This window comes from Notamacropus eugenii, chromosome 7, assembly GCF_028372415.1.
Source record: "Notamacropus eugenii isolate mMacEug1 chromosome 7, mMacEug1.pri_v2, whole genome shotgun sequence".
Lineage (NCBI taxonomy): Eukaryota > Metazoa > Chordata > Mammalia > Diprotodontia > Macropodidae > Notamacropus > Notamacropus eugenii.
The window spans coordinates 98,410,988-98,429,157 of NC_092878.1; the positions used below are offsets into that span (position 1 = coordinate 98,410,988).

General features: G+C 35.1%; 1 protein-coding gene across 4 annotated transcripts in view; it reads left to right on the plus strand.

The window, feature by feature from the left end:
* Positions 1-18,170, plus strand: part of TENM3 (teneurin transmembrane protein 3) — a 3,393,579-nt gene that overhangs the window by 660,569 nt on the left and 2,714,840 nt on the right. For all 4 annotated transcript variants that reach the window (XM_072622672.1, XM_072622671.1, XM_072622669.1 and 1 more), the window contains one exon: positions 8,164-8,200. The gene's annotated coding sequence lies outside the window, so the exon portion shown is untranslated. The remainder of the gene's footprint in view (positions 1-8,163; positions 8,201-18,170) is intronic.

Here is an 18,170-nt window from a genome sequence, read left to right on the forward strand (position 1 = left end):
CCCGCCTCCCTAGCAGATGCTACACATAAAGGGTTAGGCTTTCATCTTACTGCACAACTCTACTTAATATATTCATCGAGCTAAGAAGAAAGTTACACAGTCATATTATCACCGTGTAGATGCAGAGTACAATAAAAAAGCAGCACTGAAATTAGTTCTCCATATTGCTGTGACTGATTCCATGTCAATTAGTCCCATCCATTTTAAGCTTTGTGCAAGATTTATGAATTTATGCCAAAAAAAGAAAAAAAAGAAAAAGAAAATCACAATCTTCTAAGTATTTCTATAAAGTTTTTTGGGTTTTTTGTTTTGTTTTGTTTTGTTTTTTTTTAACTCATGTAGTATTTTTTTATGGTGGCACAATGGCAAGTGGAAGAAGCAACATTCACATTCGAAGAAGTGCATGGATATGACCTTAAGAAATGGCTCTCATTGTGTGTATTTTGAAGAGCCCTTTAAAAGGGAAATTAAGGATGAGACTCTCTTCCAAGGCATATATAGGCATAAGAATTCCAGGTCAGGTCCACGATCCAGGTCTATCATGCTGTTCTGTTGCCAGTAGAGACCCTTTGAGTATATCATTGGAAGATGCAACTTGGTCTTCTCCCTCTGGTCTTCATAAATTTACCCTCACATTTTGTGAAGCCATTTTCATTTTCTACTTCCTTTCCATGCTGTCTCTAGTGTACTTTTTAAAAAATTTATATGTTCTCTTTATCTTTATCTTACATTTACTAGGCTCAGGTATTAAGCAAAGGTGGGAGGATATAGAGCACCTGATCCTGCTACTTAGTGATTTGGTGAACAAGGCTGCATTCACCACAGAATAATAGGACAGGAAACTAGTGTTTCCCAATATTTCTGAATACAAGAAAACCTTGTAACATTAAAGAAAAAGTGAAATCCCAAATAGTAGTTTTATGAATTGTTTCATTAATCAGAACAAAATCCACTGTTTAAAAGTGTCCCTTCATTTATTCTATAGATATTTTAAGCATCTAGTATATGCTGAAGTGGCAGTGGAGTTCAGTGGATAGAATTCCAGGGAAAGACTGCTAAAATCTGGATTTAAATCCTGAATCAGATACATAATGCCCTTGCCCCTGCCAAAGCCACTTAACTTCAGGTATGTTAAGCAACCCTCTAAGACTATAATTTGGAGAGAAGGTGCTAATAAGAATTGGTAGAGGGAGTTTCCTTACTGATTAGTTACCAATAATAAGGAAATGACAGGCCTATCCCCTATCACACTTCGAAGTCCCAAGTACTATGGAAGGTTCTGGGGATTATGAGTTAAAAATGAAATTGTCCCTTGACTCTAAGGACCTTATAGCCTACTTCCTACTTAAGGATTAAGGAGGGTGAGCAACATTTACATAGATAAGCTAGTGTGAGTGAGTGAGTGAATGACAGAGAGAGACAGAGACAGAGACAGAGACAGAGACAAAGAGACAGAGAGAGAGAGAGTGTTTGTGTGTGTGTTTGTGTTTGTGTGTGTGTGTGAATTTCCTAGGAGAGGTTATTAATAATGGGGTGAGAGTGGAGAATCTGGAAAGGCATTATGGAGAATATTGCATCTACTTTAAGTCTTAAAATAATGCAAGCAACATATTATATTCAGTCCACAGACTTGCTTCTTCAGATTTTGTAGTAACAACAGCAATCAAATTTAAAAGGCATTTTGAGGTTTGTAAAACACTTTATACATCTTATTCTCATTTTATCATCATCATGCCCCATCCTGGAAAATTATCCCACCCCCACCCTCCACACACACACTGCAAGATAGGTGTTATTATCTTATTATCCCTATTTTACACATGAGGAAACTGTGGCAAATAATTGTTCAATGACTTGCCCAGGGCTACAAAGGTAAGATTGACTTTTACTTTTTTTCCCTTCCCATTTCTTCTCCGTCTTAGGCAGAATTTGAACTCAGGTCTTTCTGACACCAACATTCTGTCCACTGTGCCCTACTAGTCAGTTCTTTAATGAGATGGAAACTTAGTAACAACTTCATAGTCATATGTAGGCTTCCTTGATCATTGACAATGCCTCCCTGATATACCCCAACCCTCTCATTTTACATATAAGTTAACTGATGGTCACAAAATTAAGTATTTCCTCACCACCACCACCAAAGTCTATGATGCTTAAGATTTTATATTTTCATTATGTGCTCATTCAACCATTATCTTTTCATGTCTGTTTTTTTTAACTTGTTGCTAATTTAATGTTACCTCTCCTATCTTAAGAGATACTAGTTGCCCCTGGACTGTTAGGCAATTCATATTATAAATACAAACCATAGAATTAAGTAATTTAAAAGAATCCCAGTATCAATGCAAAATATTCTTTTACAGTTTTGTTTTTCAATACGCTTTAATAATACTAAAGATTCATTTAATGAAAAAGACAGATTACAACAATAGATAAAATTTATGGTTACCAAAGAGCTTTATATGTATTTTTTTATTCTCATAAAATTTTTAGATGATTAGTCTAATGTTATGCCATTTTATAAATAAAAAACCCTAAGACTTTAAGAAGATATCTTTTGACATTTTTTACATATCTCTTACATTTTTATATTTACATTTTACAACTTCAAGTCAGAGCCATGATGTAATCCTTGCTCTTACTTTAAATTCACTGTTATTTCCATCACACCTCAAGCCAGTAGCTCCCACAAGAAAATCACTGTACAAACAAAACTGGATAAATGTCTCATATGTATGTAAATATATATACATATATACACACATACATACATATAAACATATGCATGTATGTGTATATGTATGCATCCATGTATATATGTATGTGCATGTGTGTATATATACATATATATTCTTGCTAATGTACATATGTGACAATTTCACTATCCTGTTCAAAACATTTTCAGTTGTTTCCAATGCTTATGGGACATAAAATGAACTCTTTCGGTTGACATTCAATGTTCTACAATCAGTCTTCCAACCTAATATTTCATGATTATTTCTCACTCCCCAATGCAAGAAATACAACATGGAAAAGTAGCTGGGTTGTTAGAGTTTGAGTGAAGAAGATTTGGGTTTAACTTCTGCCTTTGTCACTTCCTTTTTGTGTGTTCATAGTCAAATCATACCCCCCTGAGTCTTTTTTTTAACTGTAGAATATACAGTTTATAATATCTTCATGTCACAGTTGTGAGGACCAAATGACATTATATAAAAAGTGTTTTGCAGATATTAAAATGACTGTAAATGTTAATTTCCTCCCTCCAAGACCAGTTGTTATAGCCAAATTTTAAAACAGCTGATCTCTGATTTTATATTGTAATCTATTACCTTTGTCTATTTATGTGTGTTTTCCCCCCATGACTGGAATGAGTACCTGATTCATCTTTACCTCTAGAATATCACCCCTGATTTCAAGGTGTAAATCACCATCTCCTCCAGATCAGTCCAAACTGATTCGAAGATCAAAGTGATCATTCCTTTAAACATAAAGGTGTGCCCGAGACTGACTGCTCTTGCTACATGAATCCTATCATGAGCGTGTTCATCCTTCATTGAGAAAGAAGACCATGCCATCAGAGAAATAATGACATGACTTGCACTTGCCTTTGTTTTTGAGTGAGGGAGAGCTGTCACCAGCCTCACTTCTCCTCCAGAGCCATCTGAATCCAGTGACCAGATATCCATCAGGATGACTGGAGATGACCCAGGATGAGGCAATTCGGGTTAAGTGACTTGCCCAAGGTCACACAGCTAGTGAGTGTCAAGTGTCTGAGATGAGATTTAAACTCAGGTCCTCCTGACTCCTGCACTGGTGCTCTATCCACTGCACCACCCTATCCTGAGTAGAAAGCAATAAAAAAAGCGTCCTGGCTAAGGCAAAGTGTTGACTAACTGCCAAGATCTTGTCCGTTATTATTTCCCCATTTTTGCTATATATTTGTAACCAGGTGTCACCAATATCCCTGTTACTCACATTGACTATAGTGATCCTGCTTAATTTTATAATGAATTTTAATTCAGTAGGTCTGAGGGTGACTCTGCTTACCTGAAGAAAAAACTATGTAGTCTTTGAGACAAGTATTTTTACAATTTTATTTTATTATGTTTTGCTTTCATTGTTTAGTTGCAATCTGAAGGTATTTTGTACACAGAAATATGCATGCTGGTTCATTTGTTCAACCAATACTAATTTAACGCCTATATTAAAGAAAGCTTGTATTAGAACTCATGAAGTATCCAAGACATTTGAGAATATCTGATGGTAACTTCATGGTGAGAGCTTAGAAGTTAAAGGGCAAATGTGCTATCCATGTCTGTAATAAAATCTCAGCCCTTCTGGCAGCTGAGAGATATTTTTTTCCTTTTTTCTTATTCTCAGGTAATTTCTGGATAAGTAAAGCTGTCTGTCAGATCACTTGAGCTTTATATCGGTGAGGTATAACTACATGCAGTACTTAATATCAGCATAAATAAATGCAATAAATATTACTTAAGAATGATTAAATCATTAAAGAGAGAAAGCATTTGAGTTTGAGTAAATACAATAGCCAAAGGTAATTATTAAATACTTAATTGATTAATTTTATAAGATTTTTTCTACATTCAAATTAATGTGACTTTTTCCATCTAAATGAAACTTTACAAAAAAATCTGCAAGTTGACTTACTGTTTTATGCTATACACAAAACATGTCTCTTCCCTTCACTAACTTTACTGATAAGTAATGTTTCTGTTCTCTCTGATGCATGATGAATTCATTTCCATCCCTTGTTAAAATTCAAGCATTTAAATGAATAAACTAACATGCCTCTACATACTAGAGTAGGGGAAGATAGATCTCTAGGAAATAAATTACCCTAACAATTTATTTTGGCAGAATCATGGCCCATTTCCAGCAAAGAGCAAAATCGATATTATATGACATGCTCTCAACTCAGATAATCTTTTAAGTTTTGGTGATGATTAACAATCCAAATAAATCAGAGTGTACACAATTTAAGGGTATAAGGATAATAAAAACAAAGCATTCATTTTCCCTTTATTTAGATTTTCAAAGAACCTTGTTAATTTTCAACAAAGGCTTTAGACACAATATATTCGGTGGCAACGGATTCACACAACAGTCATGAAATGTACAAATGAAAATTTACATTAAAAGAACATTAGAGGCCTGATTGGAACCAAAATAAATAAAAAAGTAATTCAAATTCAAATGTTTCATGCCATCTGTTCTCTGTTCATGCTCCATATCCAGTGTCATCCACCACAGAAGAAGTAGACATGGTTTTTGGTCCTCAAATTAAATGGGATCAATATGGAATATTGGGACAGAAACAGAGGCCCTTCTTGGTCATGCCATGAAACAAGATAGTTGACTAAATCTAATTAGAGGCCCACATGATATAATAGATAGATTAGCATTTTAGGAAACTGGAAGCCTGTGCTCTGGGCCATCTCTGACAGTGAGTAGCCACTGGACCTTGGACAAATTATTTCATTTCTCAAGACCTCAGTTTAACCATAAATTTAATGTGGCAAATGGATGAGATGATTTCTGAGTTACTCCTATTCCAATGACAACTCTGAACTTCTGGGTATTAGAATGCCTTTGGTGTAGCAGGACAGTTTAATGATATGAAAATGAAGTGTATAAGGCCAAGGGGGAAAATGTTTATTTCTTTCTGCCATTAAATTTTCAAAATGGTTATTTTCCTCAATCACTACTGGACAATTATACTTAAATTATAATTCTTTCTCTGCTCTCAGTCACCCTATTTTTTTTTCTAATTTCTCTGGTATTTTTTAAATTTCAACTATTATTCTTTTAGATAATAAGGAAATGATGAAAGGAAAGAAACAGACTCTAGAGTTAGGTCATACACATCAAATGAAAGGTGAGCAACTTGCCTCTATTCTGAAGAAGAAAAGGGCAAAACACAGAGAATATGCCCATGATAACTGGTCATTGTGTAGACATTATAGGTCTGATAGAAATTTCTTAGTTTTTGTCCCCACTCAAAAAGTCAGAAAAATGAAAGTTATGCCACAAGCCCCCGAGAAGTTTCTCAGTCACTCTCTGAGTTATCTATTGCTTACATATTATAAACTAGTCCTTCTTTAAAACATTATTCAAAATTCAATTAGACCAACAATGTCAACAGTGACTAGTAGTTGTAGTTGGGAGAGAGGCTTGGGAAAGATGTAGCATTTGTTACTGAAATTCAGTGTCATTTTAAAGTTCCTGAGTTGGCCAGACCTTATTTGCTTTAAGGTATTTGCTTTAAGGAGCACTGAACAGTACTGAATGCTTGGGGGTACAAATAGATGCTCTCTGACCAATGAAACATGAAATTTCAGAATCAGAGATAAACTTCTTAACATAAAGTCATTATTTCTTCTTAAGAGTAGAAAAAAATTATGTTGTCATAGTGGTCTTTTTGTTTTAGTTTTTCCTAAATATTCCTTCTCTTCTCATTCCCTTTCCCCTTCTTTCTCTTTTTCCTTTCCACCCTCTTCCTTTGTTCTCTTCTTTCCTTCTCTCCCTCCTTTCTCTTCCTCCCTTCCTCACTCCATCTCTGCTCATCTCCTGCTTTCTCTTTCTTTCATTACAAAGGAAGATTCTGGGCAGGGAAGGGAGGACAAATTATCCATCCTTGATAATAAAGATGATATAAAAACAAAAGACATCAATAGTTTAAAAGAAATATTAATCTAATCAGTATATAAAACCTCATCTGGGGATTAAAAAGGTACTAATGCCTTAACACCAACTAATTTATAAGGTATTTTTAATTACATATAAGAAAATAACTTTTGGTATGTGAATGTTCTGTGTGGAGGCAGAGGATTTGAGTGTCATTCCCACCCATGTTATTTATTCCCTGTGTGACACTGGGGAAATTACTTCATCTCATTGTGTCTGAGTCTATGATCCTACATATGGAATAACCAGAATAAATATCAATAACTAAAGAGAGAAGTCCTGAAAGCTTTTTTAAAATGTATCCAATACAGCATGAAAAGGTTATTACCATTGGCCAAAAAGTCTTACTAAAGAGATCTTAAGGAATAAAATGTTACTTTACTAAGTTTGCTTTTGACCCTTATAACTCCCTTACACCCACAACTGTTGATAGTTCAGAAAATCAATGAATGAAGGAGGATAGGAAGAAGTAAAGCTACCATTTTTCTAAGTCCTGACAATTTATTGCTATAATGAACTCGGATGAATTTATGCCATGCTCTATTTCTATTTACAGATGAATATCCAAATGCAATGCATTTCAGACAGACATGCATTACTTGTTTCAAATGCATAGTAATATATCTTCCAAAGTTTGTTGTTTAGCCAATAAAGGATGATGAGATACAATCAACTGAAGGTTAACATTTCTGATCTATGTGAGAGTCATTTGCATGTCATTTACATATAGTCCTGCTCACACAGTGGACATGTGTGGGCACTTTCTTTTTCTCACTCTTCTTACACTGACACTGTAAGGGAATAAGGTCATGAGAGCTTGTACAGCTACTTGTGTTGTTCAGAGCCATCATCCTTGTTGGTGATAGGCAGAAAATATGGCAGTGATGCAATAGAGTTTGTTAGAATTAAAATTTATGGGCCTGTTATAGGAAATCATGCTTTCACTATATAGTATCTCAGTACTATTTGTGATGCATTGTAAATAAAAACCCCTCAGTGATGACTTGAATGTAGTTCAGAGAAAGAATACAACCAGCACTATAAATAATGCTCTATTGGAATGGACTACATCTCACATTAATAACTTTTACCTGGAGACATTACATTTTTCATTAGAAAAGAAATCTACTCTGACATCTCACCCTTAAATTTTCTTGCAAAAACTTTTATCCTTGTGATTCTTATTCAAGTGAGTGAGTGAATTGTGCTCATATCTGTCTATATGACCTGAGAAAGGTGCTCTGGAAAATATGTTTTTTTCCTACCATTCATGAAACTCATTAGTTTTCATGATTTCCAGGCACATTCAGTGAGGAGAGAAGCATTCAATTTTTTCAATCAAACAGCTTATTTTTATTTTTGCCTTAAAGTGAACCGAATTAGGAAGGTGTTTTTTAAAGTATCCTAAAATTCCACTAAGTACTGTAATATATTGTCCTTGTTTTATTTTTTTAACAGGCAAATTGCTGCTAGAAGTGTGAAGCTCTTTCTCAAGGTAAGCAAATTTTAAGGTAAATTATGTTGAAAATCATCATGGCTTCTGATTTATTGCTTTGAAAAGGCTATTAATGTTAAAGCCAAAGGGGCTGACAGTTCTGTTGTTTAAAACTTGGAATATGTCACATTAATTACCTTGAGCTCTAGCTTAATGTTCATGGGACTGACGTTAAAATATATGGGACAAACTGGCACATTTTTTCTTTTGACTGAGAATAACTAATTGTTGGTGGTTTCAAAACTACCTGATGAGCAGAAGTAAAAATATAAAGAATGTAATGCTCTCTGATCATGCTTTTGGTGGTTCAGGATCAAATATATTCTAGAGAAAATTATCAACATAATATTATAATTTAAAAAAAAATTCCATTGCTAATTTTTCCAACCTTTGATGTGTATGAACAGAGACTTGTATTCTAGCAGTGGGGCACTTGGTCACCTCAGAAAATGATAACCTGGGAGACGAAAATTTTGCATCTCCATGATCTTAAAGTATAATTTCTCTAAGTCTAGAACTTTTTTTGTATTTCTTAAATGTGTCTGTAGTTTCCATGAATGAAATCATTGATTGCCATCAGAGCGGTGGAGTTTTTGGTCTGATGAAATTTTGGAAAGGTTTTCAAGTGTTCTGATGGTTTAAACAAAGTGTTTTGTGCATCCTTGTATGTACCAAGAAATGACTAGCCCACAAATTCATTTTTTCAGTTTGGTGTTCCAATAGTAACTATGGAGATAGTGAGACAAATGAAGTCATTGCCCTTTACTTCACCCTTGGTATAAAATATTAAGGCTCCTCTGGATCTATTAAAGGGAAACTATTTAGTACTTTGTATGGCAAAAATCAAATAATGCTGTGGATGACAACATTAGGACTGTTTTTAAACCTTTTTCACCTCTATGAAATGGCATGGAATGCTCACTGCTTTTCTTTTTGTTTGATTGACAGTTGTAACATCAGTGTTTAGTATATTTTCAGCAATCTTACATTTAGTTGTTGGCTATGTATACTATAAGTAATTTTATTGGGATATTAAATTACTTTATTGAATAGTCATATATGATAAGTTGGAACTCCGGATAGAACTGGTATGAGAGGGATTAGATGTTCATATTTTATGATGAGTGCAGCTAAGTCCCAATTAGTATATACAAATAATCCTGTGAAGTGGTTACATATGTTTGAATTTGCACTATCTGAAGTTATAATTATGCAAAATATGTTCATTGGTGCCATTCTAAAAGAAATATGCAGTAAGATTTTGAATGATGTGGCCATCTCGTGGGATTCAGTTTCCACACTAATCAAGACCCAGATGTGTAAAGGACAGGTTCCTAATCTAAGACAATAGCCTATGTTGAAGCTGGAGAAAACAGTACTAGCAGTCATAATAATAGATAGCATTCAGTTGATCCTTATACCACACCTGTGAGGTAGGTGTTATTATTATCTCGTTTCACAGGAAACTGAGGTCAAGATCTCATTGACTTAGAGATTTAACGGAACCTTAGAGATTTCCTAGTCCAGTCCTCTTCTTTTGTACAAGGTACTGAGGTCCAAAAAGTTTCACTTTCAAAGGTCACAATGCAGAGAGATTGGGAGTCAAACTCAGATTGAATGAAATCCAGTGCTTCTCCTAGACGACAATTTAAAGGAGACTGTATGGTTCAGTAGAAGGAGCACTGAATTGAGTCTAAACCCTGAGTTTAAACTCCACCTCTGAGAGATCCTTCATGACTTTTGGCAAGTCACTCAGTTATTCTGGACCTCAGTTTTCCTATTGGGTTCATGGGGTTGTTGATATCTCAGTTCTAGCTCTAAAATCTTCATTCTATATAACTAGTCATAGTCCAGCTATACTTCAAGATCACTCTGTTATTAGATTATAGCTATATGGACATATAAATTCTCAATAAAATGTGTTGCTGATTTGTATTGGTGAATGTTTATATATAAAAATGGTATTTGAACCTGTCAAAATTATCAACTGTACTTGGATTTATTCCATTGATCTCAGTATTATTTAAAATTTTTTTTTTAACATTATGTCCCTACAAATATTTTTAACAAACCCTTAATGCAGATATTTCCCCTTGGAGTTTGATTTAATTTCACAACTTTATCTATTATCTCTACTTACATGGTTCCTAAATCCTCATTTCTTATTCGGGTATCATTTCCAAGCTTTAGATCTACACTCCAAATTTTTGGTAATCAAGACACCATTTTGATTAGCACCTTAAAAAATGTATGTATCTAAGAGTAAATTCATCACCTTTCCCCAATGTAAATGTATATGTATATACATATATATGTGCATATTTGTATACATATATAGTAGTGTGCATGTGCATCTGTACATGCCAATACATACCTATATATACACACATAGATCTATGCATATCAATGTATATATATGATTGCATATGTATGTGTATTATATATATATGTATGTACATATAAAATATATAAATTTAACATGTAATATAAATATATAGATATGTTATTTAAAATAATATTTATCTGCAAGACACCTGTGCTCACAACTTTGGAGTCATCTTGAACTTTTCCTATTGCCATGCCCTCCTCATATCTAATGAGTCTTGAAGTTCTGATGATTCTACCCTAAACATCTCTCTCACATTCACCCCCAAATTTTCTGCTGTCTTCCTTCTGGTTCATGGACTCCTTCCTTCTTATCTGAATGACTTCCATCACTTATTAATTAGTCTTTTCACTATTAATCTCTATTTTTCTAATTTATATATATATGTATTCTAATTTATACATATATTTATATATACATATATGTATGTGTGTATATGTATGTATATACCCATATATATATAGATATATGGATATATATATCTGCCAAGTTAATCTTCCTAATGCACAGCTCTGGACACATCAATCTCCTGCTCAGTGAGCTTCAACATCTCTTTGTTCTCTATCAAATAAATTGTAAATTCATTCTAATGTTTTCATGTCACTTCAGACTACTTTTCCATACTTTCTTCACATCCATTTCAAAGAAGGAGCCAAAAATAAAGACAGAATGATATATTTTCTGTTCCCATGAATAACTGTAATTTCTTCCTATCCATGTCCTTCTGCATTACCTTCACTGGTATTACCTTCACTACATTACCTTCATCTAATTATCTTTCCAATTACTAGAACCCAACCCCCATGCAAAAGTAATGTAACATGCAACTTTTCTCAGTAATCCCTTTTTTGAATATTTCTAGAGTGAAGTAATCCAATCTATCATATCTGATCTACAGAGTGACTGAACTGGTGGCTTGCTCTTTATTTTGGTTTCCTGACCCTCTTTATTCCACTAAGGTCTTATATGGTGGACGAAAGGACTTATGTGGTACCCTTTCTGTTCTTGAGCTCAGGGCCACAGAGCTATGTTACTGGAACTTGTTCTGTCCCTGCTCTCTTATAACTCCAACTACTCCCCACTACCCTGGCTCTGTCCTGGAGCTGTGACCAGGAATCGGGTAATGGGTTACAGAACTGTCAGATAATATCAATTCCTGCTCCTAGTGCTAATATAAGGATCCCATAGGATTTATTTCTGCCAGGCATTCAGTCTCCTTGTTATGCGTGGGAGCTGGGCTGCTCTCTGTTGCTGCTGCCAAAACTGCTAATTCTGCTATTGAATCTCTGCCCATCACCACTTTGTCCTCCTGGCCAGCTCATGCCCCAGTGGCCACAGACTTTACTGTTTATATTCCCAGACCGCTTTGAGCTGTAAAAAATGACTCACTATAGCTTTTTCTTAGTTTTCTTGGTTAGAATTTGGTGATCTTTCTTAGTCATTGTGTTGGTGGTGGAGGAACTAAGACAAAACTATTAGCTCTAACACTGTCATGCCTCTGCCCCCACATTTTAGACATCTAAATGTCTTAGCCTCATCTCTAAATTGTCTAAAACTTCACTAATCACTTTTAAAATAAAACAAAATAGCTCAGTCTCTGAACTATTTTCTTTCTGTCAGTGACATTTTTATTCTTATTCTTACTATGTATAGAGTTCCCACTGCCAATATTCCCTAATCTCAGCTTCAATAAGTTCTGTTTCAACATGAATAAATAATATGTGCATATATGAATGTGTAATGTTTATGTATTATGTAGCCTTTAACTATATATGCATTTAAGTATGCATGCATACCTAAAAGATATGGATATAAATATATTGATGTCACAGTGTGCTAAGACCTATGGACATAAATACAAAAGAGAGATAATTTCTGCCTTCTAGGAACTTCTATTCAAACAGATGAAGAAAACAGAGGATGGTATATGGGCACAGTAAAAAGGGAAGGGAGATTCTGGGAAGTGAAAGTGATGATGCATTAAACAGTCAGTTCCATGGTTTTTCTTTTTTTTGTTTGTTTCTTTTGGTTTTGGGGGCGTTTTGTTTTTTTAGAATTAATGATAGTAAGGGATTGGTGATATTGATTTCCTTGCTGAATGTAGCTTGAAGTAGAAATTAAAATAAAGAGAATTTGAGAGGAAGGGTATATATTTGGCTATAGCACTGAAGTCAAGACAGAGTAGATGACCGAACTGAATGGGAGGCATGATCTGCCCTGGGCATAGCTTTTATAATACAATAGTAGAGAAAATTGTATCGACTCATCAACACCAAAAAAAAAAAAAAAAAAAAAATCTGGCATTTTCAGGTTGTTCCAAATACAAATCATTTTCACCTAGGGATGCAGGACATTTATTCTCATTGTCTAACTTAGAGGTAGTCATGTAGATGTGTGTGTTCATCCTTTGATGTCAAAGAAGACCATGCCATCAGAGAAATAATGACATAACTTGCACTTGAGTTTGTTTTGAGTGAGGGAGGGCTGTGCAGGTCACCAGCCTCACTTCTCCTCCTGAGTCATCTGAATCCAGTGACCAGATATTCATCAGGATGACTGGACATGACCCAGGATGAGGCAATTGGGGTTACATGAGTTGCCCAAGGTCACACAGCTAGTGAGTGTCAAGTGTCTGAGGTGAGATTTGAAGCCAGGTCCTCCTGACTCCAGATGCCAAAATTTCAGAGGTAGATTGCTAGGTAGGTTTTTACAATTTTGAATTAGAAAACAGAGGAGAATCCCAAGTTCTATTTACTTTTTCAAAAGAATTATCTTCTAGGGATCCACATTTACATTTAATTTTTCAAAATATCAGTATCATTATAAGGAAAGAAGGGACCTTAGGAACCATCTGGTACATACCTTTCATTTTACAGATAAGAAAACTGAATGCTAGAAGATTAAATGTCTTGCCTAAGGATATATATATATTCTTTCTGCCATTCCATACTGTGTTCTTTTATTTAACCTTTCCTTCACATTCTCAATGCTATCACAGTTGGTCAGACCCTTATCACCTCAAAGCTAAATGCTTAAAATAGACTCTTAACTCCAGTGTTGACATCTTTATTCCCAACTGTTCAATTCATTTGTCACAACACTGCAACCTTTGTTATCTGTGATTAAATGATCCTGTACAATTCACTGAGAAAGATGCAATATGCAGATATTTCTGTATACCCATAAAGATTTTGTTTGTAAATCATTTTTTAAAATGTGATCGCTCATGTCCATTCTTTCAGAGAGGAGCCCAAGCAGAGCCAGTGATTCAACATTATGTGGAGAATGACTAGATCCCTGTATGAGAATTAAAATAAATGCAATTTCCATTTGTCTTCAGACATGTCTGTCAGCTTAGCTTGGTCAATAATGGAGAAAGAGGAATAGGCATGATTGTTTACAATTGATTATAACTAAGTTGAAAAGAATAATTCATATTTCAAACCTGAGGACACCTTGACTCAGGAATGCTGGTTCTGTCTTGAGGTCCCATGCATAGTTAAACTCAAATCTAGTAGAGTTGAAATATTTTACTTCAGCAGACTAGCCAAAAAAGAATATATGTGTGTGTGTGTGTGTACACACATGCATACAAGCACATGCACGTGTGTGTATATGTACATACATACACATACAAATATATACATATGTATACACACAGGCAGACAGACACAGAGAGGGTCAGAGATAGATGGAAGTAGGAGGGGAAATGAGGAGGGAAGAAAGGAGAAGGGCTACAGAGATGTAATGAATCTGAGAGACAGAAAGGTAGAAGGAAGTTCAGAAAGAGACATGGAGACAGAGCTCTATTTATCATCTCTGTATACAGAGACAGTCACAGAGACAAAATCATGATATGAAATAATAAGTAGCTTCAAAATAAAGGAGCGGGAAGGGATTCGGAGGAAAGAAGAAAGGGCTCTCTGTAGGTCACTTAGTTATGGCAAGGTATCCACTGGACAAAATTGACTTTAAGAACTGTGAATGAGGGGTATTTGTTTAGAACTTATACTCCTTTGCCCTAAAAATTAGCTTTGGAGCCAAATAAAAGAAGAGATCTTCCTCATGAGAGTTTGACATGGAGGGATAAGAATACTCGGATTCATGGGCAGGAAGTATTCTTATAGTACCCAAAAATTAAAGACAGAAGGTATAGGGAAGTACTTTTCTAAAGGGAAGGATATAATTATGCCCCAAATCCTCATTGGGGGTTACTGAAATCCACAGCAACAGTCTATAATCCATAGCAAAAGATCTAAAATCATCAAGACCAAGACCATGAAGGTAGGCACGTAGGAGGGCAAAGAGGCTGAGGGTTCTATTATTGGAACTAGGAACCGGTCTTAAACTATAAGATTCTTTGCAACTTGAGACACTTACTCTTTGCATCTGCTACTGTACTTACCATACTGATAAGGGTAAGTTCCTTTGTTCCACTTGAAAATGTTTGTTATATCTGGAGCTCTGAAATAAGGCTCAAGATTGATGTGGCACAGCCCCAGGTACTGTATATGGTAGAAGGAGAATTATATGTTATCTAGTTCAACCTCTTCATTTTTCAAAAGAAGAACTAGGTACCTAGAAAAATAAAGTGAATTGTTTAAAGTTGCACATGTAGTAAGTATAGAGCTGATATTTGTATTCAGATGTTCCAGCTTCGAACTCTATACTCTTTCCATTATACCAAGGCATCTCAATTTTATCAAAGACTAATTATACCCTTAGCTATTGCAGGACAATCTCACAACATGCTCCCCTTTTTTGTAAGCTACCATATAGGTAACAAGTTTAAGCACAACTCACTGGGGAGGTAACAAGTGTAGGTACTATTCACAAGTGTAGGCCTTGTGGGGAAAGGAAAATCCAAACACATGACATTGCTTCCCTGCTCCCACTCATACCAGCATACAAGGAAAAGCACAGCCACATTGGCAAAGTCTGCGAATTCCAAATGTTGTAGCATGTATCTTTTTTCCCTATTGGGAACATGAATATGAATCTGTAGGGAACAAATGAATTTGGCAAAAAGGTGCCACAATTGCAACCAGCCTAATTACCTTTTACCAAGAATCTCTCATCTTACGACTTAAAGTCCCCAACTTTTGGTCTTGCCACACACATATCCCTTCAAGCACTACATATATACAACCACACAAATAACAGTGCAAGGCATTTTAGCCATGCTCAGTACTGTCTCAGAACTATAGCACTCACTGAGGTAGTTCAAGGCTCTTCACCACTAATCCTTGCACATGGTGCTGCCTAAGATGTCCATGTGCTATAATATCAGGGAATAACAGAAGTGGTACAGAGGAAATGGTCTTTCCACTTCAGAAATATTGAAGAGATAACTAGCTTTGGTAATGCCAATGCAATACACATAACAGCTGATATGAATATTTTCACCTATTTGCAGGGTAAAATTCACAAAATATAATAAAATTTCTTCTTCAAAGGCAAAAGCAAAACATATTTTTTGAGATATTTAGATATTTAGAATGCCAGGAGTTAAGATTTAAGAGGGTATTTATCACTAATCCAGGGAGTGCTGGATTCTTTCTGTCAGGCATCCCCACAAAAATAAGTTCCCCTGGACAAATTCCTCCCTCTGCTCATTCATAGCTCGCTCTCTCTCTGCCCTGCCTGCTCTCACTCTCTGCTCCTGGTTGATCTCCTGATTGATCATTGGGCAAGCTCCTTCCAGTCTGAGCTTCATGTGACCCAGGCTCCATGTCACTGCAGGCTCCATATGATCACAGACTCCATGTGTTAGGCCTTTTAATGGGTGAGAAAGATTTTCTTATTCTATTAACATTACATTTGGCCCCAACATCTTTCATGTCCATTACATAGTCTGATGGAAATTTAAGGGTAACATAACTTACATAACAATATATAAAGGATAACGCAAAATAAACACATAAAACAATGTCTTAGGTTGGGGACTTGGGCATAAGCACCCATCATCCCCCCCTCAAACAAATGGGACCCAAAATCCCTTGGAATAAAGGGCAAAGGTCTCATCTTCTGAAACTATTTCCTTCTGAGATTGGACGTAGAGCTATTCCTCCCTCACGATGTCCCATTCAAGGGGTCAGTTCCTTTGCTGGTATGCAGAACCTGGTCAACACCAGGTGCAGGAGTGATGTGTTGTATGTAGTCTTAGACAGAGAGGGTCATCCAGCTTAAGCTGTCAGTCATCTACAAGAGGAGGGCAGTAAGTCTGAAGGACACAAATCTAGCAAACAGGTTAAACAAACAAAGGCCCAAAAAAGAGACCATAACTAGAAGCAGTATAAATATAGAATCAACTGTGTTTCTGGAGTCCATGAACCCACTAGAACTGCATTAATTCCTATTTTCCTTACTGCAAATTGGTGTCTCCTTTCAGGCAAATTTAAAGTCATACCTCTCAATATATCTATCCCTACAATGTACTTAAGGCCAGGTACGATTACCAGCAATTATTTTTTCTTAGGTAATTGCCTAATTTTCATCAGTAGTTTTACTTGTCTGGCTGGTATTTCAGCCTCTCCCAATCCTGTTATATGAGCTTGTTTTCTCAATACCTGTCTCATTGCACTATTGTGAGAATCAAATTGGATAGTTTTATAATTAAATACAAAATATAATATTAATCCAAATATAAGTCCAAAAACATGACGTAAATGTTGGCTATTACAAGTACCATAGTTTTGTATTTTAAAATATATTTTATTTATTTCATTATTTCCCAACTACTTGTAAAAATTAACTTTTTTTAAAAAAAATTTGCATTCAAATTCTGTTCCTTTCCTTTAGTCTCCCCCTCCCATGAGATGGCAAGCATTGTGATATTGATTATATATGTGAAGTAATACAAAATATATTTCTGTAATAACAATATTGCTAAAGAAAACTTTAAAAAAACAAGAAAAGTTAACTTTTAAAAAATATGCTTCAATTTTCAGTAAGAGTTCATCAGTTCTATCCCTGGAGGTAGATAATATTTTTCATCATGGACAATTTAAAAATGCTGTGGATCATTGTCTTGATCAAAATAGTTAAGTCTTTCATAGTTACGATCCTTACTATATTGCTTTTAACTGTATAAAGTGTTCTCCTGTTTTGTCTTTACTTCATATAAGTTCATGTAAACCTTTGAAAGTTTCTCTGAAAGCATCCCACTCATCATTTCTTATAGTGCAACAGTATCCCATCACAATCATATATCACAAATTGTATAGTCATTCCCTAATTGTATAGTCAATTCCTTGATGCCCATCAATTAGGGAATTGATTTCAAATTCTTTTCACCACAAAAAAAGCTTCTATAAATATTTTTGTACATATAGGTTCATTTCATTTTTTTAAAAATCTCTTTGGGATACAGAACTAGTAGTGGTCTTCTTGGATAAAAGGGTATAGAGAATTTTGTAGCTCTTTGGTCATAGTTCCAAATTATTCTCCATAGTGGTTGGACTAGGTCACAATTCCATCAGTAGTGCATTACTGTCTCAATTTTTCCATATCCCCTTCAGCATTTGTCATTTTCCTTTTCTGTTATATAAGCCAATCTAATAGATGTGAGGTGGTACCTTAGAG